We start from the raw sequence: 17,075 nt of genomic DNA, 5'->3' as shown, positions 1-17,075 counted from the left end.
GGGTATCAGGCTTGTAACCCTAAATGTATTGAGTGCATATAAAATACTGACTGCTTCACTGTATGACATTTTCTTAAGCAGTACCATCTACCTCAGCAAGGATTGAACATTTATTATAAACTTCAATTCACCTTCTTCAGAAATGAATTAGAAACATCTCCACATATGCCTGGACCTTCACTTTTCAGATAAATGTCCCAGAGCTGTATTTCAACTAATTACTGAATAATACTTGTAAGTGTTGACACTGAATGCCTAAAGTTACCAGAATGGGCATAGAAATGTGCCATTTCCTTAGCATTCCATTTTCTTTCAAATCTTACAGATGACAGGCTAACTTGTGTAATGCTAGCAAAGTTAACTGCAAATCACGAGTTCATTTCAGCTGGTAAGGCACATCCTTTCCTCTGCACAAGTTATTTTTACATAGTGCAATAATAAACTAAACTCATGGCATTTCAACATACTGCACTCTTTGCTGACACATTGTTTACTGAGGCAACTACAAAACAACACATATCTGTAGGACATACAATTCCAATACATGTATAAGAATTTATTGTACCACCATTTATAGAAAGCATTTCAATCCAAAATGGTCAGAACAATCTAAAATATCTGCGTAAGAATTCAGAAACATTAGTGAAGATATCCCACAGACTCCAGCTTTCTATGCTTTCAAGTGTAAGTTCTGGTAGATATCCACATTTAAATGAAATGGACAATACCAGCAGAGATGCATACCTCTTTCATCTTTATTTATAAAGAAGTGACAACACTAGAAAACACATTGATAACCGGCACTTTGAACAGTGAGGGTGGGATCTAAAAAAAGTCTGATTAAACTGAACAACCTGAAGTCTTTATCAAGTTGCATATCTGCCAGGAATGCTGAAATGCAAGAGTTTACACCTGCAATTTCCATAATGGAACAGCCACATGATATCAAATATAATCTCAGATTTCCAAACTGGTACATAAAAAAGCCATCACCAAGTATTAAAAGACCACTGCAAGTTCTTATTGCTTTTTGAGTTAAATAATAGTCTTCATATAAGCCTAAATCCAAACAATCTCTATGGTATCTTGCTTATCCTCCTGTTCATTCATTAACAATGGAAGCAATCACTTATATGATGCAGCAACAGAGGCCTTTAAGAACACCTTAACAAAACCTATTTAAGTACACGGGCATCCCCACCCTCCCCCTGAAACCCCCTATAACCACTTAGTGCCAGTACAGGAGCAAAACTCAGTAAGACAAAGCCAGAAGTCTGACTACAGTAAGAAGAAAACACAAAGGGAGATAGAGCTTCCTTAAATATTCAGAATCTGATGTCTTCCAAAACAAAGCACAACATCCGCATAATTTAAAAAGGAAAGTTGCTTTCTATGTATCTAATCTGCACACATGCTGAGTTGTTTTCAAGTCTACTGAGCTCCACTGTGCAGCAGCTGATTTTGAATTCAACAATGCTTCAAAAACTACAGTAATATTCAATGCGCATTTTACTAAGGAGAGGAATAAAACAAATGCATGTTGATGTTGTTCTTGCCAGTTCAGCATTTCTGCAGCAATTCTGTTTGTTTCTTGCAGTATGAAAGTTCTACCAGCATCAGTCTTCAGAGTCATCTTCAGAAGCTGTTGGAACAACACAGTGTAATCAGAAGCCTTGACAAAAATGTGTGAAAATTAAAGCATTTTAGGATGAGTAAAGGAAATAAAGGTGATTTTATAATATTAAATAGCAGACTGCAACACCCACCCAAACCTTCAGTAATCACATAACTTAATTCTTAAATGCATCTCATGTCCGAAAAATGCAGCATTTTCAAATCAAAACTCAGCAGAACATTCAATATGCTGTGCCCTCCTACTCTCCTTCCTCAAAATAAGAGGGACAAAACTTAATTAAGCCAGAAATTCAACTTTTATGTAGTGCTTAGCGTGGCTAATTCCAGCAGTAGTCAGGGGAGGATATACTCAATCCATGACAGTAGCACCCAACGTAAGTTAACACTAAGTTAACGACTGGGATACTAAAATACCTAGAATGATCCAGCAGAGATGGAAGCTTGGTTGCATTAGTTTGCTGATAGAATTTAAGGGGGGGGAAATGAGGTGGCAGAAAGCATCTCATGGCAGCAGAGCTCTGAACCCCGCTCAGACACGGCTCAGTACACACAGCCCACGGCACTGCGCGCGTCACCCGCGGCCAAGGCCGGCCCCTCGCTCGCGAGGGGCCGCCGCCGGGGTGGCAGCGGGCGAGCAGCCCCGGCAGCGCCAGCCGGACCACGCGCCCGCGGCCGGCCGGGGCAGGCGGTCCGCCCGCCGGCCGCGACCCTGCTCCAGCCCCACGGCTCGCCAGCGAGCGCAGGCACGGCCACGAGACGGGCGAGCGGCCGGGGCAGACACTGGCGGGGCACGGGGCGCCGAGCAGCCCTCGCCCGGCGCAGTGCCAGGGCCCTCCTCGCCCCCTCTTCTGCCCCAGGGGGAACGCGGGCACGGCGGCCAGGAAACATCCAGAGGCCCGTGGCCGTCCGCGGGGATGCGCTTACTTGGTCGGGGCCCAAGCGAGCTGTCCGCAGCTGGGAGAAGAGCGGCAGCGCGGGCGGAAGCGGGTACGGCTCGGACGGAAGTACCGCAGCGTACGGCGGGGCTCCGGCGCCCGGCCTGCGCCCGCCCCGCGCTCACGGCTGAGCCGCGCTCGTGTCCTATCGGCCCTGGCCGCGCTCGGCGTCGGGTGGGTGCTGCCTGGCCGGACGGAAGGCGCGGCGGCTTCGCTCTCCGGAGAGACAGCAGCGTGCGCCCGCCGGTTGGAAGGGCGCAGGTCTGGGGTGGCCAAAAAGTGTTACCGCTGGACACGGGCGCACAAAAAAGTGCTCCGTTCTCTGTTCCCGGCCTCCCTCGCTGCTGCTCCCGAGCTCCAGCTTGGAAGAATGTGTAGCACTGAGAGCGCCAGATAGTGAGAAAATACAGATTTGAGAGCCCTGGACAAAACAGGAAAAGGAAGACGTTTAATCCAAGCCAAGATTCCAGCTGTAAAAAATACATCGCTTTTCCGCTTTCAGTTTTGATGGGTTACCTATGTTTGTCTGTGAGTCAAAAAACCCCAAAGAACAAAAAACCACAAGAAAAACCCTCCCCTACACCCTAACACGTTTTAAAATGCCAACTAATCGCTGCAAGTGTTGCAGCAGCAGAGGAAAAAGGAAAATAAGCAGCCTGTAATTTTTATAGGCTCCTTTGTCACATATGTGCTTAAAGTAAATCACCCAAATAACGGTTTTAATTCCGCATTAGTGCATACAGCAGTTTACTGATTTTTATGGCTGATGGTTAGGCTTTCTGAACACTTAGTATTTCAGTAATACAAGGAAGGAAATGCTGAGCACAGATGTTTGCAAACAGTGATAATAAGATAATAAGTTACTGCAAAGTAAAGACAAGCTCTTGACGTCACAGACCTACTCTTATTTATGCAGAAAAAATACCTTAATGCATTCAGTAAAAAGTTATCAGGAATTCCTGGCTGGTGCTGCAGTGGGCAGAGATACGGTGGGCTATGCCTGAACATTTAAAGATTGTTCTGTCATTGTTTGAGCTGGCCTGGTGGAGGTACTTCTCATATCTAATGCTTTTAATTTTCTTTAGTTGACAACTGTAGCTGAAGCCCGATGATGAAGACGTATGTTTAGGAGATGGCAGAGGCTGGAGGGTGCTGAAGTAGTTCTTTTCTTTCTTGCAGGGCAAAGCAAAGCCATTCTCCTCATCACCACAACTCACAGGAATTGAAAGCTGGGGAATAAGAAGAGGGTTTTAAAGAAGTGGATGGCTCCAGTCGGAGCACAGGATCTGAGCCCCTTAAGATCAGACCACAAAAACAAAATTGCTGTAGGTCTGTGCCTAATTCCTGCTTCTCTCTTTTTACTACCTGTACCCAGTGTATGCTTGGTCTGGAGTATCAAAACTAGACAATCTGTTTCTGAGACAGATCTGACTTTCAGCGCACGTGCTCTTCCTAGCTAGCATCATGCTGCCTGCAGCCTTTCCACATTCTCCTTGCCAGGAAAATACCACACGTACTTTTAAGACATCAATACAAGTCAAGAGCACTTGTTGATCCTCTGCTCATCCAGGCATAATTTTGGAGATTCAGTGGACCTGTTGGGACAAGCAGGGGCTCCAAGCAGCCTCTCTGATGAGAAGCATGTCACTTCTTGCAGTCACCCTCCTGCGTATTAGCTATTTCCTACCAGGTGAAAGGAGGTGTGCAAATTCTTCTGGTATCAAAAATTTTATGCCACATGCCACCTGGGCACATTCCTCAGTATGCCTCTGGCAGCTGCCAGTTCTCAACACTGCTTAAATAGTTCTCTGCCCCAAAAGAATTTACTGATTTCCTTGATTCTTCCCAGAAGATTGTAAGTGAACCTGACGGAGCAGAAAGTGAAGAGAACATATTTTTGTGGGCACTGGTTTGGAGCACAAAATTTAACTTCGGCTCAGAACCCTTTTACAAAGATCTTTGAATACTGCCAAACTACAACAGAGACTGGCTGCAAGTGAATGAAAAAGCATACCAAATCTCCTTTGCCCTTTAAAAGATAGAAACTCCCTAGAAGACAATTATATTTAGCAGTGTTGAGGAAAAATGCTTTAGGAGTAATCAACACAGAAAAGGTCCTCTTCTTTTTATGCGGGGTTGTCTACTTTCCTGTTCCTTCTTTAAAATTGTTTCTCTACATCTGAGAAAAAATAGAAAAATTAAAGCAATTTTCCTGTGTCACTCATAGATAGGAAATGGTGATGTGTTTAAACACTGATCTAGTGTACAGAAACCCTCCTCACATAGCTGCAGGGACATTATATATATCTCACCTTCCTAGCGTAAGTTACTTTGAAGCCCCTCTGGGTAGAAACACAGAGACAAATGCAATCCCATGCATTGTGCTGCTCAGACCCTCTCTCCTCACAGAGACTTTTCCTCCCCAAGAGCAAAAAATACAAGGGGCCACTATAAGGTCACATGAACCAGAACGCAATGAAAGAGGGGGAGGATCTATAGGCAATATATGCCCAGTATTGTCTGCTCCTTCAATAGCTTTTAAGTGCAAGAAAATTAGCTGTGACTCTTTTGACATGAAGCGACCACCAGTGCTACTGAGGTGTTGCTGGATTGGAGTTCCAGAACTCAAAGTATTTCTGTGAAGGAGTAGGAATGTTAGGTGTTTGCTCCTGAAATCTTTCTCTCCAAACAAGTACTATCCCTTTGAGAGTAACAGGCATCTCACGTGGTTGTTTTTATTTAGTGCCTTCCTGGTTTTGGCAGAGGTTTTCCTTCTTTGACTGACCTACTCATGTCAAGGCTCCTACTTGTGAAGGCGCCTGTCTTTGACCTTTCTAAAACAGGTGGCAAGGCAGTAGTTGTGACTGAAATATCTACTATGGCGTTGTAAAGGCTTTTGTTGCAGTTTTATGATGTAGCTTCTATGGCAATGGAGAGGCTGAAAGTGCTATTTCCATGTGAAAATATGTCCATTTCTCATGTCTGCTATGTCACCTCATGTTACCACATTAAATGGTTGAACCCACATTTTATTTCAAGTTTATTGATAGTGCTGGTAGAGAAGGAGAACACAAGCTGAAAATAACATTGTGCATGATTTTTATCACATGCACATGCTGTGCTGAACCTGGAGGCATTCATTGAGCAGAAACTTGTTTATCCAAAACAGGCATAGTCCATTGCATAGTTTATCCATATGATCACTCTGTGGTCACTAACCCTGGTTTCAGAATTTAGTCATCACATTAGGCAACCAGTTATTTGGGACATAATTGTCAGTTATTCTGAGAATCTTTGTCTGACTGGCAGAGTTAGATGAGGATCCATCTAACTCTGGGACTGGGAAAAACCTAAGCAAAGCAAAGGAGAATTTTCTAGCTCTGCTATCAGCTCCATGCCAAGTAGACAGCAGGAAATAAGGAATAGTCACTGTTGCTTGTTTAAACTGATGTGATATTTCTCCTGCTCAGGAGAGAGACTGATAGCAGGCATTGCAAAGCCACCCTTGTCACATCTTTAATTTTAAAAGAGGTTTTTTTTTGTGGAAAAGGCGCAAATTAATAATTTCTCCCTCCTCAAAGTATTTCAGGCAAACTGGCCTTTTCCAACAGGTTAAAATTCCTTTTAACCACTTTAAGTCCTAAGTAGTTGTTCTTGTAAATAGAGAACTGAGATATTAGGCCATAGTAACAATAAAGTCTCATCCCAGTCTATTAAAATATTGAATGGAGATTGATATCTATCTCAGGCAGCAATATGCAGGGGCAGGAACTGTAGTATTTTCCCCCATTTTAAATTATTAAGCTCTGGAATAGAGAGGTTTTTTTTCAGAATGTCTTATCAGCATTTTGCCTACATGAGCAACTAAATAAGCATCTTACCACACTCTTTCCAGGGATAAGATAATTCATATATGGGTAACTATTTTCTGTGCGTCTCGTAAATACATTGGGAGAAGCCTAAATTTTCTCTTCAGTTGATACCACTATTAAAGAGAATTGGGCCAGAAAGAAAGGTTTGAAAATGTCTCAATTTCTACAATTTAATTTACTTTTCCTCCTTTTACCTGAGAAGTTTTAAAGCCAAATGCCTTATTATAGTTTTCCAGTTGGGAATGTAATGCAGCATTGGTGGATTCACTGCCAGTCACAGCTATCAACACAGCCTGAATGTATCATACTGGATGCTCAGAGATAAGTCTCAAGATAAGTCATAGAGTTATTTGGTTTAATATTTTTAAAAAAATTATTGGGCAATTTGCTATCTGCCTAAAGCACTGCTCCAAATTTATCTGTTTATTCATTATTAATTAGTATATAGTACTCTAAGGCAGATGGCATATTCAGGTAAAGCAGAATGTAACAAAGGAAGAAATTAAATGCAGTCCTCTTGGCACTTTGTTTTCCTACTAAACCCTTATGACACGTTACTCATTATTTAGCTTACAAATTCATTATTTCCACTATAATCTTGCTGGCTTGTGGCACAGGTGCAGAAAAGCCAAGCAGTAAATAACTGAACTAGGAATCTTGAGAACTGATATCAATAATTCCACGGCCATTTCAAAGTTCTTTGTGTTGAACCTAAATGTGAGATCTCCATTCTTTTGTTAGCTCTCCTGAGAGAGATAGGATTGTTAATATTCATCTTCCTCTGATACGATTTGGTTTCAGAGGCTCCTTGGGAACCAGACAGATCGGAATAATATAATCATCGTAAATTGCTTGTGGCAAAAATTGTATATAAGGCCGCTCTATTACATACATTCAGTCTCTGGACAGCAACAAAAACATCATAACTGCATTAGACTTTTAACAAGATTTTGACAATTGATGAAGCAAATGCAACCTTTAAAACCAAAAGTTCCCTCCCCCTCTCCTTATCGTGTCTGAACTGTCAAGAGAGAAATCTGGTCCACCTCCTTCATGAATTAGTCTCTCTATTTATGTATTGCCTTCCTCAGTGTTCCCATTTGCTACAAAGCCAGCCAACCCAGCTAATTTTGTTCCAGCATTATTAAAATTACTATTACCATTGCAAATGTTTCCAAGGGAGATAATATTAATAACAGTCTCTCTCATCAGATCCTGTCAGTTCCTGGAGTGATTAATATTCCTGTCTGCAAGAAGCATCATATCATTTAGAGAGGGCATATTGCTTGACTCATAGGCTATTATTCTTCATGATCTGTGATGAGTGCATTGTGATGTGTTATTATTGCTTTACTGCTTACACATCTTGAGATACCTTATAAAGCAGTTAGGAATAAGATGAAATTCAGATAGATTCAGCTCTATCTCACACTCTGCAGTAGTGTATCTGTGTATCTGTCATGCCAAAGCCATGACAGATATATAAAATGCATCTCTCTGAAGACCACCACAAGCAAAACATGCCTGTTCATGTGGCAGGAACAAGTCATGCTGTGGAGGCGCAACATCTCAGTGTGCTATTAAGGTGACTTTTAAGTTTCCATTCAGATTTAAAATCCACTAGTTGTCACCTTGAAGCACTATCGCCTCCAGACTGTGCAGAAAGGTGCTCCCTTTCATCATTGAAGAAAAGGCAATGGCAAAATTGTCCACTTTACAGTGGAGGCACGTGTCTTTTCTGAGGCAAAGAACATGGTTTCATTACTGTGGTAGCAAACCTTGCAAGACTACGCAGCACTTGCTACAGACAGAACAGTTCTGTCTCTGTCCCTGGCTTATTCTGCAAAGGACAACTTTAGTAGCTAGGCTGGTAAAAGAAAAAGCTGCATAATTCTTTAGAGGAAGTTGTCTTTTTGTCATTCTGCCTTCTGGGCACAGAGTCCGCTCTGGCATCTACTACACTGTGTCATTTTACAGTTTTTCTGCTCAGAGGGTGCTTAAAACTGAGCCAGTGGCAACAGAAGTAAAACAAACAAACAAAAAACAGAGAACAAACTAGCAGGGTGGGGAGGAGCATGAGAGGAAGTGAGGGGCAGTCACGAAGTGAGGGACGGTATGCCCAACAGTATTTATCTGCTTTTGCAGTCTGTTTTGCTTTTGTTTAAGATGTCTGCTCTTTGGGCAGGAAAAATATATTTTTCCTTGGCATGTATAACAAATAATAACAGCAAATTTCCAAGAAGGTTGTCAGGACACGCTGGATCTTTATATATGTTCATATTTTGTTCTCCCAGAGATCCTACTTGTGGGTTTAAAAATGACAGAAGTAAATTATTGTCTTGCTAATTAAATCCACATAGGGACCTGTGCTATACAGATTACATTTTAATTGGTTATTTTATCGTTTTTGCACTATATCTGAAAAGCAGGTTTCATGCTAGGTTAGTACAGATTGAGCAGATTAGTGTCTATGTATGTGTGGCAGTGTATGTGATAAAAGGATGTGGATGGATAAATTTGCACATATTTTTCCCTAGAATTGGATTTTTTGCAATTCACTTTCCTAAATGCTCCTTGCTGTTCATCAAAGAAAATTGTTAATTTATTAATCTATATCTGGCCTATGAGGACACTAGAGGTTGCTGAAAACAGTTCGGGAGTTTACCCCTGCTATAAATAAAAGATGGAATATGCAAATTGTCAGAGAAGTCAGCTGAGTGAGGGAGTTTTATAGGTAGATCATATAAATCAGGTGACTTGCAAGTAGGAGAAAACCATGCAGTGAAAAAGCATTCAGAGAATAGAGACAGAAAAAGGAGTGTTGAATCAATGATGTGAAGCAGAATATAATGAATGAATTTGAAGAAAATAGAAGATAAGCAAGATTACCAGCTTGGTTTCATGCAGGCCATAATGGGAAAACACGACTATTACTAAATCTGAAAGTGAAGAGGGTACAGTAACCATCAGAAAAGGTACTAGGATCTGGGTAACTTCTCTGTCTGAACAAAAAGAAAAAAAGGGACAGCTAAATAAAAATTCTAGACATGAAAATTGTTCTGCAAAATCAAGTCACAATTCCCTTGTAGCATTCAGAAATAGTCTAAATTTTGTTTTAAGTTATAGTTTGTATTTGATGGAGTTATTGCCGAAGACATTAGCAAATCCTTTCAGTTCAGAGACATTTAAATTTAGCAGCAGGAAAAAGAAGTTTGTTGAGTGTGGAATCCACCCCTGCTGCTCCAAAACAATCAGAAACAGGAAAAAGTAATCAAAAGGGAGTTTTAATGAGTTATAGAGCTATTGTTTACTGGGGAGGGCTGAAAGCCTGAAGCCCAAGCCCGGAGGACCTCTGTGACCCTGCACTGCGTCTCGGTGGCAAAATATTTGCTTGAAATTACGTCAAAACAACACAATGTGTGTGTCTGAAGGCCAAGGGGGTGGGGGGAGCGCTGAGAAAAATAGTGGAAATTCCCTGAGTCTCTGAACGTACTGATGGCTTTCCCTGAAAAACAAGGCAATAAACAGCAGCTGTATTTGTACATTCAAGCAATGTACCACAGGCAGTGTCTCTTTTGGCTGTACCAAACCAAAGGCTTGCTTGTCAGACAGCCTCAGAAACAGCTGTGCCCCTCTTTGCTCCACAGCTGCTGAACAGGCATGGGCTGTGGGGCTGATGGTCCCAGGCACAATCCTGAAGGGCCAGGTGCCCGCAGGGCGTGAACTGCCAGGGTGTGTGCAAGGCCCAGGACCCTCTGTAGCCAGGGTAAAGCAATACTGCTGTGGTCTCCTGAGCCTGCCAAAGTCAAAGCTTCACAGGGGAATCTGGAAGCTCTTCTGGAGAGGGGCTGAAAATGGGAAGCTAATTTTTCCAAGGAAATAATTATATAGAAGTGCTGGGGTTTTGAGGGAGGAGACTTCTGTTGCTTTCCCAGAACCCTCCCCCAGGTAAAAAAGCATGAAATTAAGTAAGTGCACAAAGGCAACTGTAGTGCTTGCCAGCAGTTCTTTTTCAGTAGCACATGTCTGAGAGTAGCACCTACCCAGTCAGGGAAAGACGGTGTACCTCTCTGCCTGTCTCTATTGACTTCTTGGATGGAAAAATCTCTGCTTAAATCTTTGTGTCTTGCATTTAATGCAAGTCAGGCACCATGGAATTGGTATAGACCCCTCCAGCTCTCCCAAAAGCATCCAAGTAAGAGGAAGACAACCAGAATGAAAATAGGCAAAAAGATGCAATGTTTCCCATGGAAAATGGACGTATTAAAATGAACCGCAGACCTTCACCTCAAGAAACAGCGATGAGGTCTGTGAGCTCTGCTCAGACAGCCGTCAGTGATAGCAAAGAGTCTTGAGTTAGGTAAAATAACAGATGACCTGTTCAGCCACATACTGCGTAATCCAAAGAATTTGTCTACCCATCCATCACAGTAATACTCCCAACAGAACAAACTGAGCAGGGTATAAGCCAGATCCTTGGCAAAAGTACAATATGTATGATGGTCACGAGCTAGCTGGCCCATCTAGGCATTCCTCTCCTGTGTTTTACAAACTGCCTAATTCCATTCAGTGGCACCATGCACAATTATGTAGCATCCCAAGAGATTCCCCTGGCAGCTGGAAGAAACACATTTTGCAATGTGGAGCTAGACAGGAAGCAACTCACAGCAGCTTCCAGGTTAACAGTCCCCATGAAAATTTTGGTTCTTCCAACACCCTACTAAAAGAAGGCTTTCCCTCTGTATAGCACATGCTGGCCAGCATGATGTCACCGACAACACTTAAATTTTGTCATTTTTGGCGCAGGCAATCACCTGAAGAAGACAGATGACAGTTATGTCCCCTACAGGGAACGATATTTAAGACAGTACTCAGTGTTTAATACGGATTGAAAGTGCTGTTGACAAACTGTCAAACCAGACCAAATATTTTTATTTCACCAACACCTACTACACTATCAACAGGTTTGTTAATCCCCCAGATTTTATTTCACTTTCACCTTTGTTAAAATGCAAAATAGCCATATTTTATCTGCACAAGGTCCCATGTGGTCATATGGCTATCCAGGGAAATGTAAAACAATAGCTTTGTCTAGAGTTGTGTCATTTTCTTTTCACTCATATCACTCCACCAAGAAGCTGAAGTATTTTAATTAGATATAATATGTAAATTCAAGTAAGAATTTAAAAGCAGAATTTAAAAAACCCATAAAGAGACTTTTTAAGTGGCCTCTAAAATGCAGATTCTTATTTTTTTGCAAGGTAAATTAAAGATTTTTAGTCCTTTAACATCCACAGAACCTACAGCTGCCACTACAGCTGTAAGACAGCATTTCTGCAGCTCAGAATGGAACAAAATTGAAGCATTCAAGCCCACTAACTGCATCTGAAAATTTCATACACACTCAATAAGATATGCTTGTACATTGACATACTGGTTTTCTAGAATGTGTGGTCATGAGCAGTACTTAAGACCTAATAAGGTCTTACACTGATAGAATTAGCATGTCTAATTATAGTTGCATTTGGTATATCTATGTCATATATATAGTCATATATATTAATAAAAAGCTCACCTCGATGTTGTACATGTGTTTAATAAGAACCAAAGTGTTTGCTATAAGACACTCTGTTACAATTGTAATCTACAGTAACTGCAATATAAGTGAGCCAATACTACACAGTTTTTCAGCTTTTACCATGCTGAAAACTTTAGGTTAAAATTTTGAATTCAGAATCAGATTGTGGATTTGCACAGACCTACCAGTACGTGTAAGAACATTGTGTTTTCACACATACAACAGACGCCTAGCTACAATCATTCTGAATATTTTTTGTCCTTATTCTTCAAACCCACAAGTTCTCACAAGCACTTGTTCCGCTGTCAATCTGAAAAGTGCCAGCAGGTCTCAAAACGTTACTTACAATTTAAATGCAAGAAATCAGTTTGACTTTTGGAGCAGGCGGGGGGGCAGGAATATATATATATATATTCCTGTATATATAAAATAAAAAAATATATAAATATAGTATCTATTATATATATATAAATTTTTTTTTTAAGTCAGCAGCAAAATAAAATTTACTTTCTTGATGAAGAAAAAGATGTTTTGCCATGTCTTATATCTGTTAACAAAACTGGATGTGGGAAAAAAAGACTTACAGTAATAGCCACAACTACCCCCACCTTCCTCACTGCTCACTCTCTCTCCTGCAATTGTGTAATGCAAGGAAGTAAAAAGCTGGTAGAGACAGAAAAACATGTTTTTCTTTGAAAGTCCATCTGCAGAAATATTTATCAGCTGTTGGCAAAATGCATACAAAATAATATTCTCTTTTTAAAAGCCAGGAGCAAATAGGTGCTTTTTTCACTGAAAAATGGAGGACATTTGAAGTCCCTGTTGTTGGAAAATTAAAAACATGTTTTTTTTTGCTGATTTTGTGGAGATTTTTACTGCTCTCTAAAAGTTGATTAGGTCTTTGGCCACTTAGAAATGCAGTATTATCCAGTGTATTTTTGCCCCTTGGTCAGTCAAAATCTTCCTTTTTCATGAATCAATACCACCAAAGCTAACCATAGAGAAAATAATTTTAAAACCCACTTATTTATCCAGGTGCTGTAAATAAAGGCTAGATAATCAGGCAAGGGTGGGTACATAGGAAGAGACGTGCTGTGTGCACACCATTCACAGTAACAGCAGCAATAGGAGCCCTGGCAGATTGCCCCCAGAAAGGTCCTGGTTTTGGAGGGCAAAGGAACCCCAGTGGAGGAGGTCTCTGTAGAATACACCAGATACACAGTTCAATCAAAGCAAACCTTTCCCTTGTTTAATGTAAGAAGTCTGGCAAGTCTCAGGGTCCAGGATGGTCTTGTGAATTAGGAGCAAAATCCTTTCACAGTTCACATTGACCTCTAGAAACAGACCTCTTTCTTCCCAGCCCCTCTGGCTCCCTTCTCTTCTCAGCTTACAGAAGGGAGAGTTCCTCTCAAAAGAAAACACTTGTTTTCAGAGTCCTTCCATACCAGCGCTCAAGAGGATCTGCAAAAATGGATTTAAACTCTTCTCCCACTACGAGGTGCCCAAGGAAGGGAAAAAAATGCTAGAACAAATTCTTTTTCCTAATTTCCCCCCATCATTTTCTCAGTTCCCACTATGTTGAAACCACCGACCTTCACAAGACTTTGAAGAACCCTTCATTATGACAGGAAGGACACTTAGAAAATATGTAGAACTGCAAAAAAAGTCCCAGAACTAGCATGACTTGAATTCTAATTTAGTGAAAAGGTATGCAGAGCAAAACAAGAAATTGTTTTTAAACAATTAAAACTCTGTATCTCTGTTTTAAGGATAGGAAATAATCAGCTATAATTACCCCTGTACAAAATGTTTTTGTCACTATTGTCTTAACTAAGGAATACAAAAATCATGGAAAGTGTATGCTATTGACACGGCTAAGCAAAAATAGAGATGTCCTGGAGTGATGGAAACTCAGGAAAAATATTTTCTAGCTTCCTGGAAAAAAAAAATCCAATATCCAGATTTTAGGAAAGCAATATACTTTTATCCACATTGAGAGTATATAAGCTAATGCCTCTGTAACTTTGAGCAAACAGTCTGAAAAATGGTGCAGGCTAAGAAACTGTGGAAGACTCCTGGTTACAGGAGAACAGATAGAGACAGTGATGACATGAAGACAGTGATTCTGTCCTCATGAATCAAAACACTTACGAAAATTAAATAGTTTTAAATATTGTCACCTGATTAAATTTTGTCCCTTTTTCTCTGCTTGGATCAGAAGGGGACTCTAGGAGCTCTGACCCAGCTTTAAAGTTTCGTAAATGCTACCACCCAGCATATACACTTGTTGTGTGTCTTATCACTTCAGTCCTCCGCATTAAAATTCCTTCCGCTGAACTTTGTTACTCTCCTTTTGATGCTCATCACTGAAGATCAAAGTCTGGGATTGGCATGTAGACCAGAGAGGAGGAATCAGTACAGGAGAAACTGCAGTATGAGTCCATTCTTTATCAGACACTAGAGAATTCAGAAAGTTTTTTGTTTACAGCCCAGCTACAGGCAAGATCTTAAAATCAGACTTCACACTATGTTCCACTTGAAAGAAAACCATGGATGACACAAATTTATGAGAAGGCAAGCTTCATTCATTCCAGGGCTCAATGCTTTTGAAAGAAAGTACTGCTACAAAATGGGCAGAAGATATTCTTGCTCTGCTTTGACAGAGTGGTTGTACAAACACTTTCTTGTGGCTGTGTGCACATTCTTCTCCTGGTGATGTCTAAAAATGTTCCAAATATATAAATGGGGACTGATTCATTCAGGAACAGTGTTTATTTGGCAGTTCTGCCTAGAGGACATCAAAGAAGTGCTCCAAAGTAGGCTGCTCGGATACCTTCCACAGAGAAATTTCAGTGAAATGAAACCTAATGTCAAAATTAGGAATAAAAGGGATCTTTACACCCTTAAACACCTGTAATTACTTAGAAATGTTTGCTAGAGGCAAAGCCATGCCAGACAGAAAAGAGAGATTTCAGTTTTGATGCTCCACATGAGGAGCATTTCTGAGTGCATTGGTTCCACGAGGCTTTCATGCATCCTGTGTTGCTTATTCACCAAATTACAATCAGTATTAGTGGAGTTTCTCACCATCCATACCAGTGCCTGAGAGCATGCTCAAAAAGTTAATTGCCTGGCTCAGTGAGAAGTAAGTCAGAACTGCAGGAGTGCCTCACATCTTTCCTCACGTGCACTTCCACTTGGAGCACATTGACTTGCACTGCAGCCAGGACATGGAATAACACCCTGGAACCACTTGGCCTACTCTAGACATAGTAGAATAGAAAAAATGATCTTGGTTACCTATGAGAGAGACTGAAGAAACAAGGAGGGAGGTGCTCAAAATAGGTAATGTTGGGCATTTCACAACTTTTTAATCTCAAATAAGGATCCCAGCATAAATGGCCCCAAAGGATAGATAGACAAGCAGTTTATCCCACAGCCCAGGCCACTGTGAAAAATGTTTCCATATTCTGATCACACCACTTTTGTATTACCTCTCCTCATGCAGCATAACATCACCTTTTAAGAGCTAGGTTTAAGGTTTTTCCTCCAAAGAACAAAGAAACACCCATGAACTGGGAAGACCATAGTAGCAAGCTTGTGTGTCATTACATTCTTCTTGCATTTATGACTAGGCTAAAGCAAGAAGAGTTACATACAGCTTGTAGTTAGCTTAAAACATACTGGTTTCTCCCCTAGTTTGGTGACAGAACTGAAGGAGAGCTTGTCTGCCTTATGACCCAGATCAGTCAGCTTATCAAGATAAATTGCTTCTCTTGGCAAACTGCTTCTCCCTTTAAAATTCACTTGCAGTGAAAGGACAGGCTTCTGTGTGTATGAAAATCACTAGAAACAATGAGAAACCCTTCTGTAAGGCATCTCTATTCACTACTGGCAATTCAGGTGGCTTGGATTACAGCAGGCATTAGCCACTATTAACATAACAGCTTCCCCTGTTACCTGCTGATTACCCGGGTAGAGTCATAGGCAAAATAATTAGTCTAGATTTTGAAGGCAGCCACTCTAGGATTAACAGCATAGCTTGCTGGCAGGAAATCAGACAGTTTGATGGGAATCCTCCATTGTAGCACTCTACTGTCAGGAAGTATTTGGTGAGAAAGTAGCTGAATGCAAAGAAAAGGGTGACTTCTGAATGTTGCTATATCCTACTGCTCTATCCTTAAGCCTAACACAAGGAAAATTACTCAGACATCCAAATTGCTCAGCTTTACGGGTGGAGCCTGCAGGGGCTTTGCATTTGCTGTGAAAAGATGATCATGTAGGTAGAATTTATGTCCAAACCCAATAATAAGAACAAAGATTTCTCACAGTTTATGATTTTCATCTACTGCATTTGTTTTTATGCTCTGAAGTGCCCTTTAACCACCTATCAGATACAGCTGATCAGCAGGCTCTTTTAAAAGTATCCACCAAATCAGAGCTTGAGGGTAAAATTTTTGACACTGTCTATGAATGCAGAATTACAGAAGTTTATATTAATTTCAGCTATGCTTCACTGGCTCTGCTAGTAACAAGCCTTCAGTGATGCAAACTGCAAACTATAAGCCTGAATGTAGTTTTCTCCAGGACTACAATGGACTGCATTCAAGCTGCAGTGATTTACTGAAAGCTCCACTTCTGACTACTAAAGGAGGCTTGATCATAACAGGGAAACTACTCAAAGAGCAAAGCATGAGATATCAATATTTTTTGTACTACTTGTACTGTCATTAAAAACTTGAAAAAAGAGAGTGGCAATGTTGCCGTGTTCAGTAACCTCTCCAATGCAAAGTCAGAGGGGCAATATTACAAATTTATATTCCAGAGATTGGTGGCACAAGATCAATATTTAATCATGAAGATGAAAAGTGTTTACAAATGCTTCCAGTGGATAGGATTATCATATGCTACTTAACATCCAGACTGTTTAAAGAGGCAGCAATGTAGGCACAGAGAGGTGGGAGCAGTGGTGCATAGAGAGGCACTTTCCAAGCTTTCAGTGTAGGTTATGGCTTGAATTATGAACTCCATCTATATCTGTTATGGCACCCCAAT

General features: G+C 40.9%; 2 long non-coding RNA genes across 2 annotated transcripts; one reads left to right on the top strand and one right to left on the bottom strand.

The window, feature by feature from the left end:
- Positions 1-737: 737 nt before the first annotated feature.
- Positions 738-2,679, bottom strand: LOC134422716 (uncharacterized). Its single transcript, XR_010028869.1, has 2 exons — positions 2,560-2,679; positions 738-1,642 (listed from the first exon to the last, which is right to left on the bottom strand). It is a non-coding gene; the product is annotated as an uncharacterized LOC134422716 (long non-coding RNA).
- Positions 2,426-5,595, top strand: LOC134422717 (uncharacterized). The gene is made up of 2 exons (XR_010028870.1): positions 2,426-2,622; positions 3,750-5,595. It is a non-coding gene; the product is annotated as an uncharacterized LOC134422717 (long non-coding RNA).
- The last annotated feature ends 11,480 nt before the right edge of the window (positions 5,596-17,075 follow it).

Source organism: Melospiza melodia, chromosome 10 (genome assembly GCF_035770615.1).
Source record: "Melospiza melodia melodia isolate bMelMel2 chromosome 10, bMelMel2.pri, whole genome shotgun sequence".
NCBI classification, from domain to species: Eukaryota; Metazoa; Chordata; class Aves; order Passeriformes; family Passerellidae; genus Melospiza; species Melospiza melodia.
The sequence above is the reverse complement of the archived record's forward strand: the minus strand, read 5'-3'. Positions and strand labels throughout refer to the sequence as shown.